Source organism: Onychomys torridus, chromosome 13, assembly GCF_903995425.1.
Source record: "Onychomys torridus chromosome 13, mOncTor1.1, whole genome shotgun sequence".
Classification (NCBI taxonomy): domain Eukaryota; kingdom Metazoa; phylum Chordata; class Mammalia; order Rodentia; family Cricetidae; genus Onychomys; species Onychomys torridus.
Window position 1 is genome coordinate 75,880,760 of NC_050455.1, and position 13,724 is coordinate 75,894,483.

The 13,724-nt window shown below is 35.0% G+C and overlaps 1 pseudogene; it reads left to right on the forward strand.

The window, feature by feature from the left end:
- Positions 1–610: 610 nt before the first annotated feature.
- LOC118594569 lies at positions 611–1,170 on the forward strand (annotated as a pseudogene).
- Positions 1,171–13,724: the final 12,554 nt, after the last annotated feature.

Sequence of the window (13,724 nt, forward strand, 5' to 3'; positions counted from 1 at the left end):
GATAGTAAAGTGCAATTGTAAAATTATTTTAAATAAGCAATTGTAAGATTCATTGTGCTTTGATGTACTTAATAGCAATTTAGAAAACCAGGGAAGACCATGTTGAACATTAGTCTTTTAACAACGCACAATTTGTACATATTATGAAGAAATATTTGGATCATCTCCTAACCTATTAGCATAAGCAATTATGTATTTGTTAATATTTAGCATTAAAATTAATCATGGAACCTGCAAGTATTACATATGAAACTCAAACAAAAACTTTATCATGAGTAACATTACTGCCTTGCTAACAAAATTCAAAAATTTTAAGAACTGACACAATTAACACAATGTTCTTTTTATTCACAAGAAGTATTTCTGTCACGGATTATTACGTTGTTGAACACAGCAAGCATTTAACTTCATTAGTATACTTTAAAATTCATATCCTGAAGCAAACATGAAGGAAAGTTTCAAAGTAAAAGAGATTCAAAAATCATGGCCACATAGCTTGGCACGGGTTGGATGCTGGATGAGAAAGAACTTAAAACAGTAGCTGGGATGTTAGGTAAATTTTAAAAGTGAGTCCTCAGGACTCCAGAAGAAACAGGAATGTGGCATGTGCATGGGGAAGCAAAAGAAAATGAGGAAATACGCAACTATGAAGTGAAAGCTTAGTCTCAGATATGAAAGACATAAAGAAAAGGGTAGATTAAAGCCTATAAAAGAAAGAAAAGAAAAGAAAGATCCTAGTGCACCTGCTAAATTCTTAAAGTATAATCCACAACTGGGTTCAATTTACCACATCCTCATTGACACCAAATTTGTCCACTTTTCCATTAGAATCTTGGTGCAGTCAGAGATGGACTGTCTGTATGCCAAGTGTGCCCCTTGTACAACTGATTGTGCAATGACTGAAATTGAGACATTGGGTTAGAAGTACTGAGTGGTACTAGGGTCACCAAGGTTACATGATTTGACTGATTCCTGTGCATACACAAAGGAAGCTGTACTGATGACTGTTTGGTACAGATAGTAACTCAGCACAGTCACACTGTTACATTGTTTGGGGTCACAGTTGACTGGGACCTCAAAGGAATAATAAGGCAGATCACTGGAGTTCTTATCACTTGCATTGCTAACCATAGATCAGCTGATTATGGAGCCCCTCGCTTCTATTCTTAGAGGATAAAATTCATCTGTCTTTCTTTGATCAGATTTCTCTTTTCAGTTATTTAAACATGCTTTTTGACTTTTTAAATGATATTTCAAATTTTCAACTTTAAAAAAAAAGGTGAGTTCTCAAATGTTAATCAGAATTGTAGAGTATACATTTCTTAGACACACACAGATATTCCCCCGGGGACTGTGCCAGTGTGTTCAGGCATTGTTGGTTCCAGCATTGTTGTTTGTAATAGGTAAAGGAGGAGGTAACTGATCTCCTGTGGGCAAAGGACACCCTTAGACTTCCTGCAATGCACAAAAGAGCCTTCCACTAAGAAGAATTATCCATAGTTCAATTATTCATTTCTATCTTGACTAGTGCTTAAATCTTCAGTTTTCCATGCCGTTCTTATGATAGAGAGAGAGAGAGAGAGAGAGAGAGAGAGAGAGAGAGGGAGAGAGAGAGAGAATGATCATTAGAATAAAATGTTTACCTTTGCCAAGACCCATAACCAACAGTTACAAAACTTTGGTAAACCATCATGGAAATGTCTAAATATACTACCCATTTTTTATTTATTTTATACTCTAAATATACATTTTAAACTATTTTATTTACAAATGTCATATTAAGCCCTTGGTACTAAAAAAATCTATTACATTATTTTATGTCAGGGTTTTACACAAATAAATGCTTATAAACTTCTCAACATATTTGCTTAGGACAACTCATAACAGACATGAGAATAAGCAGTTACACATTCCTATATAGATACAATGAAATAATTAAAAGATTTTGCTATTAAATAGACCATATTATATAATGATATGATATTCTGAAACTCATATCTTGGGTCCCAAATATATAACCTGTATAAATTGACTACTTTGTGGTATCTGTATGTATTTTGAAAATCAAGTGAATGTTTGACAGCAAGCATTACATACTTGCTCTTTAATATTGCATAATCATTCATAATTCTTTCTCACAGAATGGATAACAGCAGTGCACAGTAAAAAGGCCTGTGTACTACAGCTAAGACTCCTCTGGCTCAGAGGAGAGCCGACTGCACTTTCTGAAGACCCTTCCACCATGTTCCTGCAAAAACTAGAATAATAATTACAAGGCATGGAAAAAAAACCCCAGAATCTGCTCTAAGCACATGGTCGCTAAAAAGTTGTTGGACATTCTAGGATAAGGATGTTAACAACAGCACTTGAAGAGAAACATAGAACCAATGCTCAGCCTTGGGATTTTCATTAACAAGTTCATTCACTGGGATGAAATCAGATCTGTCAATTAGACACAACACTTACACAACTTTCAGAAAACTTAGCAAGAGAGTATAAAGTTAAATTTGGCTATTATTTACAGAAATATTTGCTAGAGGCAATAGCTGGTTTGTTAGAAATATAAGTAAAATGACTAGAAAGCATGATGGACCATAATACTCAACTTAAGGATATGTTGAAAATTATTTCATTAGCATGTGTATTTACAACTTGTCTCCAATGGTCATGCCAAAATTCAAGATCTCAGGAGGTCCTGGGGAAAACTTTATGGCACACTACAAGAAATAAAAATAGATCAATAAGTGAAATATATTTCTAAAGAGGAGGGGAGCTGGTGAGGAAGGGATGGGAATGGAAGAGGTGGGTGTGTCTCAAAATCATGATGTGCAATTGTGAAAGAATAAAATTCACTAATAAAATTATTGTTCAATCCTGTGGATACAACAAATTAAAATCAAATTAATCTTTTAAATTAAAATCAAAGGATCAAACTCATAGAGACAGACAGGAGAATGTTAGTACCAGAAGCTGGTGTGGAAAGGAGAAAACTGGAAATTTAAAGTGTGATATAGTCCAAATTTTCTTAAAGAACAAAATTTAAATACTCTCACCTCAGAGATGTGATAAGAGGTGGTGGTGGTAGATATGTCAATTAACTTGACTTAATCTTTCTAAGTGTAAACACACATGAAAGTCATCACATTGTACTTCACACATACATATGGTTATACGTCAATTAAAATAATTAGAAAGTGTGAATTTTTAAATATCCCAAATTTCAAACTTAAAGAGGTAATATAAAAGGCTGTGGTAAGTTTATTTTGTAGTTAATAAAGCATGATGTAATAGGCACTCAAGGTCTTGAACCAGCTCAACAAGGTCTTAATCTGTCCTTTATGCCTGGCCTTCTTATCTCCTATCCCCAGGCAGAATTTGAGTCATTGAAAGTTAAGACAAAATGGTAAGGGTCTGCATAAGGTCTGCTCCTTAAATGTTACTTGCTGTTTTAATGACTTAAATTGAGAATATTCTTCTTATTTGGTAAGTCAACCAGGAAAGAAAGAGTTGATGTATGTAACAGAATTTGAGTACTGAACACAATCAAACTACAGAGAGCTAATTTAGAGGCTCTATTTGTAAATGTGAAATATGAAGGCAGCAAATGGGATGAGTAGAGATATGTCTGCATCTACTTTTCACTTTACCTTCTTGAGAATACAGCATTGGTTTGAAGTTTGAAATAAGAGGTATCAGTTATGGGAAGTACTGGGAGTAACTTTTTAGTAGGTCTAGTTTGCAAGACAGAGCAGTAAGGAAGGATGACAATTTCCCAGGAATTAAGGTGGTTCTATGAGTAGGAATTATAGTTTCAAACACGTAAACACAAATGAGAAAAAGATGCCGTTTAAAAAAAATCTAAATGCATAATTCTTCTAGTTTATGACTTTATTCTAGGTATTAGTACTACAGTCTTGACATGAATATTACTTAAATTTTTATATCAAGATATGTGAAAATCTAATTTCAGACTCAGTGGAAGACGCATTTTGTTTTAACTTTCATGACATTGGACCACATGAAAATAGAGAACGTTTATAACTAAAAGATGCATGTTATTTTATGTTTTGTGCCATGTTTTGGTTAATATTTAAAAAAAATGATATTTAGAACTTTTACAATGAAAAGACCTTAAAATATATTTGCAAACTAAAATTGAAATGTTATTAGTATACCAGTAATAATTTTTTGGGATTATAATGTATTTGTACATTTCTTTCTTTCCTTTCCTCCCTCCAATATCTCTCATAACCCTTTCTTGCTATATTTCAATTCCATGGACTCTTTTCCATTACATGGATATGCATATAGATATATATTCCTAAATATAACCTGCTCAGTCTGTATATATTATTTGTATGTATATTTTCATGGTTGACCATTTGACACTGAATTACGTACTGGTGTGCTCTTGCTGAAGAAGGCTGTTTCTCCTAACCTCGGCTTTCCTTGTTTGCCTGAAGCTCTTTGTGTAGACTTGAGACCTCATTGTTTTTCTTTCTGTCCATTTTGGCATGTTGATTAGTGTCATCATTGTTCAGCTCATGTTTTCGTAGTCATGAAGATGTATCTAATAGATAAATTAACAAAGTAACATATAAAATGATGAAAATACTAAAAATTTAAGGATACATTTTTTAAATTTTCTGATAATATATTAACTCTAACATTTGTCAAATAATATGTAAAAGAATTTCTCCAATGTAATTTTTATTTTTCTCTTCACATTCAAAATGTGAAGGTATCAATATATGTGTACAAAGAGAATAGGTGGCATCAATGTTTAGTAACATGTATGTAAAAATATTGAGACAGGCAAGTATAAACAAAAAGTGTGGTATGCTCAAAAAGCATGAATAGGAAACTCCTGATGTGACACAGAGTTTCAGAATTAGTGAATGCTGTAAAGTAAAAGACATACGAAAAATTATTTCTTCTCACATATATGTTAAGTATATTTTTTTTTTAAAGTGGAATAGTGTGCTAGTTTAAATGAACAAAAAAAGTCTCCAATAGGCCCATGTATTTGAACACTTTGTGCCCCATTTGTGGAGCTGTTTGAGAAGGTTATGGTACCCTGAAGGGGTGGCTCCTTGCTGCAGGAAGTTTTTGGCAGGCTTTGGGGTTTTTTGTTTTGTTGTTGTTGTTTCATATTTTATTACATCAATGGCCTGAAATTTTTATTTAACTTCAGAAAATATTGGAAATAGAAAAATGAATTCTGCAGAATTTCACAAATAAATTTCCCAATCACCACTAACAAATGTTGTAATTCAATGGCTAAGCAATTATAATGCTATGGACATTCACCACAATGACTGTGCTGAACTATAAAACAAGCAAAGAGAGACATGGAAATATTACTTACAACAGCATTATTACAACATATTTTCTTTAAAATTTTAACATGGATTTTATCACTCCAAAAGATATACAGCATTTCTGTTATATTTGCAAACTTAACCTTATACATCTTTTAAAATTTTGAAAAATTTTAAGCAATCTAAAAAGCACTTAGCAAAGTTTTAAGTCTACATAATGGAATGCTATCCACTCCAGTATAGATTTTCATCTTAGAGAAGGTGACTGTAAACACTTATTATTTTAAAACATGGAATATTGAATAACCTTAAGATTAAGCACCTTCCCTTGTATTAAGGTTGGGCAAGGCAACTCAGTATGAGAAATAGGTTCCCAAGAGACAGCCAAAGTATTAGGGACAGCCATTGCTCCCATTGTCAGGAGTCCCACAAATACACCAAGGTACACAGCTGTTACATGTATGTAGAGGGCATAGGTTGGTCCCATGCCGACTCCCTGGCTGTTGGTTCAGACTCTGTGAGTTCCTATGAATGAGGCGAGTTGTATCTATGGGTTTTCTTGTAATGCCGTTGACTCCCTAGCTTCTACCATCCTTCCTCTACCTCAGGATTCCCTGAGCTCTGCCTATTGTTTAGCTATAGTTCTCTGCATCTGTTCTATCAGGAGGAAGGCTCTCTGATGACAGTTGGGGTAGTCACCAATCTAATCACAGGAGATGGCCAGTTCAGGCTACCTATCCACAATTGCTAGGAGTCTTAGCTGGGGGCAACTTGTAGCTTTGTGAGAGTTCCCCTCACATTGGGTTTTCTCCTGACCCAGAAATGTCCCCCTCATTTCTAGTCAAGTTTCCATCCCCACTTGCTCAAGTATGTTCACGGTAGCTTTATCTGTAAGAGCCAGAACCTAGAAAAAACCTAGATAGCCCTCAACCTAAGAATGGATAAAAAAAAAAAAAATGTAGTACATTTACACAATGGCGTATTACTCAGCTGTTAAAAGAAATGACATTAGAAAATTTGAAGACAAATAATGGAACTAAAAAAAAAATCATCTTGAGTAAGGTAACCTGGACCCAGAAAGACTAACATGGTATGTACTCACTTATAAGTAGATATTAGCTGTAAAGGATAACCATGCTACAATCCAGTCCCAGAGAGACTAAGTAACAAGGAGAGGCCAAAGTGGTATGCATGGACTTTGAATTTTTAAGAACACACATACACACACACACACACACATACACACACACACACACACACGTACATATATATCAAGCTTTCTGATACCAACATCCTTTTATATTTTATCAGATGATTTAATTAGATACAAATAGTATTCACATAAAATTTAGCTTTTTAGCAGGGTGGTGGTGGAGTACACCTTTAATCCCCGCATTCAGGAGGCAGAGACAGGAGGATCTCTGTGAGGTTTGAGGCCAGTCTGGTCTACAGGACAGGCACCAAAACTACACAGAGAAACCCTGTCTTGAAACACACACACACACACACACACACACACACACACACACACACACACACACACATTTTAGCTATAATAAACTTAGATTGCAAAAATGCAGATAACAAAACTCAATTTTAAACATTATGAGGATGTGAATGAAGTTGAACTGGATGAGACAATTGCCCAAGATACGTGTCTAATCTCTGTTTTCGCCCCATACCTACTATCAGACTGAATTCTTCAAAAAGATAATTAATTGGTCATCACAAGTGTATTACCTTATTTAAAAATAATAGTTTTTTTTTTCTAGCACCTTGGTCAAATGAAGCAATAATATGGACCACTATGTTTTCTTTTTATCATTCTTTGTATATTGTTTGTAGTGTTCTCCTGTGACTTCTTTTATTCATGTACTGAAAACTCTCATATCTTTATGTAACTGTCTTTCAGTTCTAGACCTCAACCTCTGAATGTCTTGAAGACATGTACCCTGGGATTTACAGACTCTTCAATTTTAAAAAAAGTCCTAAAAAGGTACCTGGGATCACCCCACTTTAATTTAATTCCTCATGTTCACATCTGTTTATTGTATATGTAATAAACACAAACATATTTATAGGGTGCCTTTCTTGTATTCTAATACCTTTCAGAATCCCCTTTTCTTCACTTTGTTATCTAATTTGAATGGCACAAAAATCTCCCTGCATAAAATGATTCTTATTGTTCTATTCTAGACTAATTTTCATATCATCAGTATAAGGCAGGCTCTTGCTATTGGTAGTTTCATCTCTTGGTTTAGTCTACCAATGATGAGTCTCACGTCATCTATAGCTACTTGCTACTTGCTTCAGAATTGGTGCTGAAATTCAATTCCATATTTTCAACTACACTCTTCCTGCTATATCTTGGGCACATTGATTTAGAGGAAAGAAAGGGGCAACATTATCTAAATTAAGAATATTAGATAGGCTTAAAAAATGATAAGATAAAAATTAATTAGATAAGCTAATAAAGATAGCACATGTTAAATTTTTCCCATGAGAAAACTTTCTGTTTTCTCTCACAGAGGGGACAAACAATGCTCTGTGGCTCCTCTCCTGATATCACATGAATAGTTTAATGAAGTGGAAGGATTACTGTAATATTTGAGTGACTCAACCAAATACAAGATGCATTAAACAACACTTTCTTTCACATAGCTCTTATTTTGACTTTATCCCTTGTCTGACTCATCACTATTCTATTTGGCTCAAATGAGAAAGAATGAAAAGGTTTTTAGTTATGCGTTCCATTGGTGTTTAAGCCATCCATGTTTGAGGCTGAAGTGAAGATTCACTGGCAGACATGCTTGCTTTGCAGGCATGAGAATCCAAGTGTCTTTCTCAACATCCACTTATGCAGAAGCTTGTGGCTGTGATCACAGTGCTCCTATGATGACACAAAGATAGAGACAGGATAATCAAAGAAGTTCAAAGCCCAGATAGCATCACCTGAACATCAGAAAACAGCAGGAGTTATGGTTACCATTGAAGTGACAGGGGAGGACAAACACCTAAGGATGATAATTGACCTCTACATTAATGACATGACATGCATGTCAACATACAAACACACATGAGCAATTGAAGAAGCAAACACACACACACACACACACACACACACACACACACACACACACACACACACTGGGAGGGGAAAGATATACATGTCTATTAATAGCTAATGTTTTCAAGAATTTGATGAATATTTTTTTACCTTGAAGTTGTATGAGTTTCTCTGAACCATATTTAATTTTCAGAATTCTTTTTTTTTTCCATTGCAGTTTCTACAGCTCAAACTAAGGTAAAGTACCTAATTTCAACAGATCTAATAAAAAATGAGATAGCATTTGGGAATTATACTCATCCTTCAGCATTTGAAAGGGACACTGATGGCTAGTCACACTTCCTGGAAAATTCTTAACTTTCAGGGAAGAGCCTGATCTGCTGGGGAGAAATACATGAACCTGTATATTGGAACTGCCTTACTTAACTGAAAAAAATCTTCAGAGGATCTCTGAATCTACTCCCATCAGTTATTGGACGAGAGTTCCAGCACAACTGTTAGGGTGTTTAGCCATCTGATCACCAGACTAGGTCAGATTAGGCTTTCTCTTGACCATTGCCAGCAGTCTACAGAGGATGTATCATTGTAGATTTCTGGGGACCTCTACAGCACTCTGCCTATTCCTGTTCTCATGTGGTCTTCATTTATCATGATCAGGTTTAAATGAATCCCCAGCGGAATCTTGGCCCTGGAGGAGATGGGAATGGAGGGGATGGGCTGGGGGAAGGTGGGTGTGGGGGCAGGAGGGGGAGGACAGGGAAACCATGGCTGATGTGTAAAATTAAAACACAAATATAATTTAAAAAAATTCTTTGGAGTTATAGAAACCTCTGAGATGCTTAAACTGTTCTTCTAATCAATGCATTTCTGAAATTTAAAATACCTTGTTTATGATGGATTATTGAAACTGAAAGCAGCCAGGATGATACCTTATAAAGCATGAAAGAGACTGGTTTAGTCGACCATAATATAGTATCCTCAGCTCTATCACTATGGGCTTGACTTTCCTTTTGCCATTAGAATGATTGAGTGTGATGTAATTAAATCTCTCTATGCTTCTCTTACTTCTCAATCACATGAAATGTAAAATTCTTAAATCTAGGGCATGAATCATTGACTGAGCTGCATTTATTAGCACCACAGAAGTGCAAAAATGAAAATGATCTGAGATCAGTGATCTCAAAGGAATTGAAAATATTGCATAATGAAGTTTTGCCTCTGAACCATGTGAAAGCTTTTTCTCATTTTAGTAAATTCTGCCAGACAGAAAAAAAGAAAGAAAAGCTTAACATGATCTATTTAAAATGTCAAAATAATGTGTGTTTTAGTGTGATTGAATTGCTATAGCCTTGCCATGCCTTGTCTGCTCTATTTTTATGCATGAACCTCTTATTTCCATTTCAATGACAGATATGAGGCCAGATAATAGATTGAACATATCTTTTTTATCAGAGCATTTTTTTTTTATCACAACTAAAATTGAGCTGGTTCTTTCTCAAATCAACTGTGTCTGTGAAACGATGTTTACTCATGCATTAAATGAAGGCTTCAAATTGCATTATGGTTGGGATTTGTTACATGTTAAACACCGATAGTTTTCTTTCAATACGGTTATTGGCATAACACTTATGCAATAATAAAACGCAATAAAATTTTACAGTGGTTGATTTGTACCAATAGCTCCCACAGCACAGTAACTCTTCAAATGGCAAGCATAAAACTAATGAAAACAATTACTCTGGAAGCAGCCTTATATATGAAAGGAGTGCAGGGCTGGGAATATCATGCTTTGAGGGGTATTGAACTTTATTCCTTTGGGTGAATTATGGCACCAGTGAATTCAATGAAGCTTTTTGAAAATAAATTTTCTATGACTGGCAACAGTTATACCTATGGTGATGCTGTAAAGTAGAAGAAAAAACATAAATATCACAAACAGATATTCAAATTGCCCTTTCAAGTGGACAAAATAGAGATTACTTCCTTATTAGTAGTTGAAGGTTCCTGTGTCCAAATTGGTACCTCTGAAGAAATGTAGTCAACAAAAAATTCCTTCTGACCTAGAAGGATTGAGAAATTCTGAAACTTTCCAAAATGTTGCTCATAATTGTTGAAATAATGGTTGACTAACATGATGGGCTGAAAGCAGTCATTCTAGAATAGTACATATAGAAAATATGTGTAATTAATAAATAGATCAACACAGAATAAGAAAGTCAACAATACACAGGTAAACATAAATGACGTTAGTATACCTGGATTTAGTTCTTTGGGATAACATCAATTATAGCTATAACTTTCAAATACCACAATATAATTGGAAAATTATGTGTGTCTGTATAAAACATCATGTACTATATATGGCATACATATGACATATATGCATATATGCATATATATATATATATATGTATATTTTATTATTGTTTTGCAACTCACATTTTTATATAAATAACTGGACTCATGGGAAGGTGGTGTAGAGTGGTACACTGTATACTATTGGTACATTGTAGCCCTTTATGTTCTAAGGAAATTCTGTTTAGTTACAGTTGTTCTTTGCAAATATTCTGTTTTCAATTTCCTCTGTAAGGAAGTTAGTGACATCAAGCCTGGTATTTTCAGTTGCTAATAAGAAATTTCCATAACACTATGGATGAGCATAATATTTACTTAATATCAGGAGCATACGAATACTCACATTTGGGTTCTCTGTTTCTACTGATAGACTTATTTATGAGTTACACATATTACAGCAATTTAGTTGCAAAGAATACTAAAAGAATAGGTACAATAAAACATCCCAGGTCCTACAGAGTCCACCATGGAAACAGAAAGATAAGAATTTGCCAAACTGAAACTAATTTACTAGTCAATTAAAGAATATTTGACTGCAATGCAAAGGAATTTCAGATGCTGCTGAGTCACTTGCTTTAATTGCTTTGCAAAAAAAAACCACCAAAAAACAAAAAAAAACCCTCCTTTTTTCTTAGGTTTATATAAAGAGCTTCATAATCTTTGACTTCTACAGCATGGTCTTTTATTTGATGCAAAGGCCAAGTTCTTCTGCATTCCATCCCTTATGAACTTGCTACAAATGCCACACAAAAAATGAACACTCAGAATAATATATTGCCACAGGTCACAGTTGACAGTCTTGTAAAACTCTGTACTTCTGTCACTTTGTACAACACCTGTTAAGCACCATATTCGATATTAAATATTATTTTAATGTGGAAGCATGAATTTGATGTATTATAATCACAGCTATTACATCTAGGAACTTTTCAGAGTAAAGCCAAAGACATGTCAGCTTTGACAGTCATTTAGTAGAAAGTGACTCAGGATGGTTTCTGAAAACATTTGATTGGCACAGAAATGTGCCTAGAGAAATCTCTCATGTTGAGATTCTAGTTCACAAATGAGATGTATGAGAATTTGGAAGGAAACCATCTTTTCAAGAATATGTAAATATGCATCAGCACACTTTAGTGTTCAATCCTGGAAATAATAAGATAATTTTGACTGCTACCATAACATTAAAAGGACAAAAGGGGTTTTTAAGAAAACTTAAAAATTGCTCATAGTGGAAATTATGAGGCTATAACAAAATTAGGAGGTATGAATACAGCTCAGTGTATTGATGTGCTCATTGTACAATTTAGAGGAGCTGAGTATGACACCTAGAACCATAAAAAAACTAAGTGTGGTGACAGTTTACACTGCAGTCTCAGCATTAAGGAGGTGGAGAGAAGAATACCCCTGAGGATCATGGGCAAATCTCTGTCTCATTGTGGCTGGCTCCTGATGAACAACACCAAAGAATGACTTCTGGTCTCCTTCTGCTAGCTCACACACATGCACACTCATCTACACAAACACATGCATTTCTATCCTCAAAATGCACACACACAAATAGAAAAATATATATACTATTGTGCTGGATTGTTTTATATCAACTTGACACAAGCTAAAGCTATCTGAAAGGATGGAACCCTAATTAAGAAAATGCTTCTGGGCTGTAGGCAAGCCTGTAGGGGCATTTTTTAAATTAGTGATTGATGTATAAGTCAGCCCACTGTGGGTTTACACGAATTGCTAAATGATCTTATTAATACACAAAAACAAAAACAACAACAACAACAACAAAACCTGGAGCCAGATATTGGGGTGAAAACTGAAAAATCAGAGAAACAGAGTAAGCCAGCCATAAGTTCTTACCTCTAGGAAATTGTCACTCTAAAGAGAAGAGTTTCTGTTTCCTCATACCTTATACACAGTTCTCCACCCAGCCATGTCATTTCCTGGGATTAAAAGCATGTGTGCTTTCCAAGCAAAGGCATGAGGTCTCAAGTGTTTGGATTAAAGCCATGTGGCACTACTGCCTGATTCTGTTCCCATTGTGGCTTTGAACTCACAGAGATCCAGACAGATCTCTGCCTCCCAAGTGATAGGACTAAGGTTGTGTGCCACCACTGTCTGGCCTCTATGTCTGATCTAGTGGCTGGCTCTGTCCTCTGATCCCCAGATAAGTTTATTAGGGTACACAATATATCAATCACTATATAGTGCTGTCTCCTGTCTGGTGGTCCTGGGTTCTATAGGAAAGCAGGATGACCAAGCCATGAAGGGCAAGACGGTAAAGCAGCACCTTTTTACAATTTCTGCATCAGCTCTTATCTCCAGGTTCCAGCCCTGATTGAGTTCCTGCCCTGACTTCCTTCAGGGATGGACTACAGTTTGGAAGTGTAAGCCAAATAAACAATTTTTCCAAATGTATATCTGCTCATGATGTTTCATTGTAGAAATAGTAACTTTAACTGAGACAATTATGATGTCTAATTTCAAAATAATGGAAAGTTGATGTCAAAAATGAATCTGATATAGAATAAACTATGAAATACATTTGAACTTAAAGACACTGAAAAAGATTTTTAAACAAGAACTTAGGAGATCAGGCAGTAAGAACAATATTTAATAAATGGGACCTAATGAAACTAAAATAAATACATAAATGAATAGATAGATAGATAGATAGATAGATAGATAGATAGATAGATAGATAGATAAATAAATAAATAAATGTTCAGCAAAAGAAAAACAGTATTATTTGAATGGTAAATAAATATGCAACATAGCCAGGCGGTGGTGGCGCACGCCTATAACCCTGCACTCGGGAGGCAGAGCCAGGCAGATCTTTGTGAGTTCGAGGCCAGCCTGGTCTACCAAGCAAGATCCAGGAAAGGCGCAAAGCTACACAGAGAAACCCTGTCTCCAAAACCCAAAAATAAACAAACAAACAAACAAATAAATAAATAAATATGCAGCAAAAGAAAAAC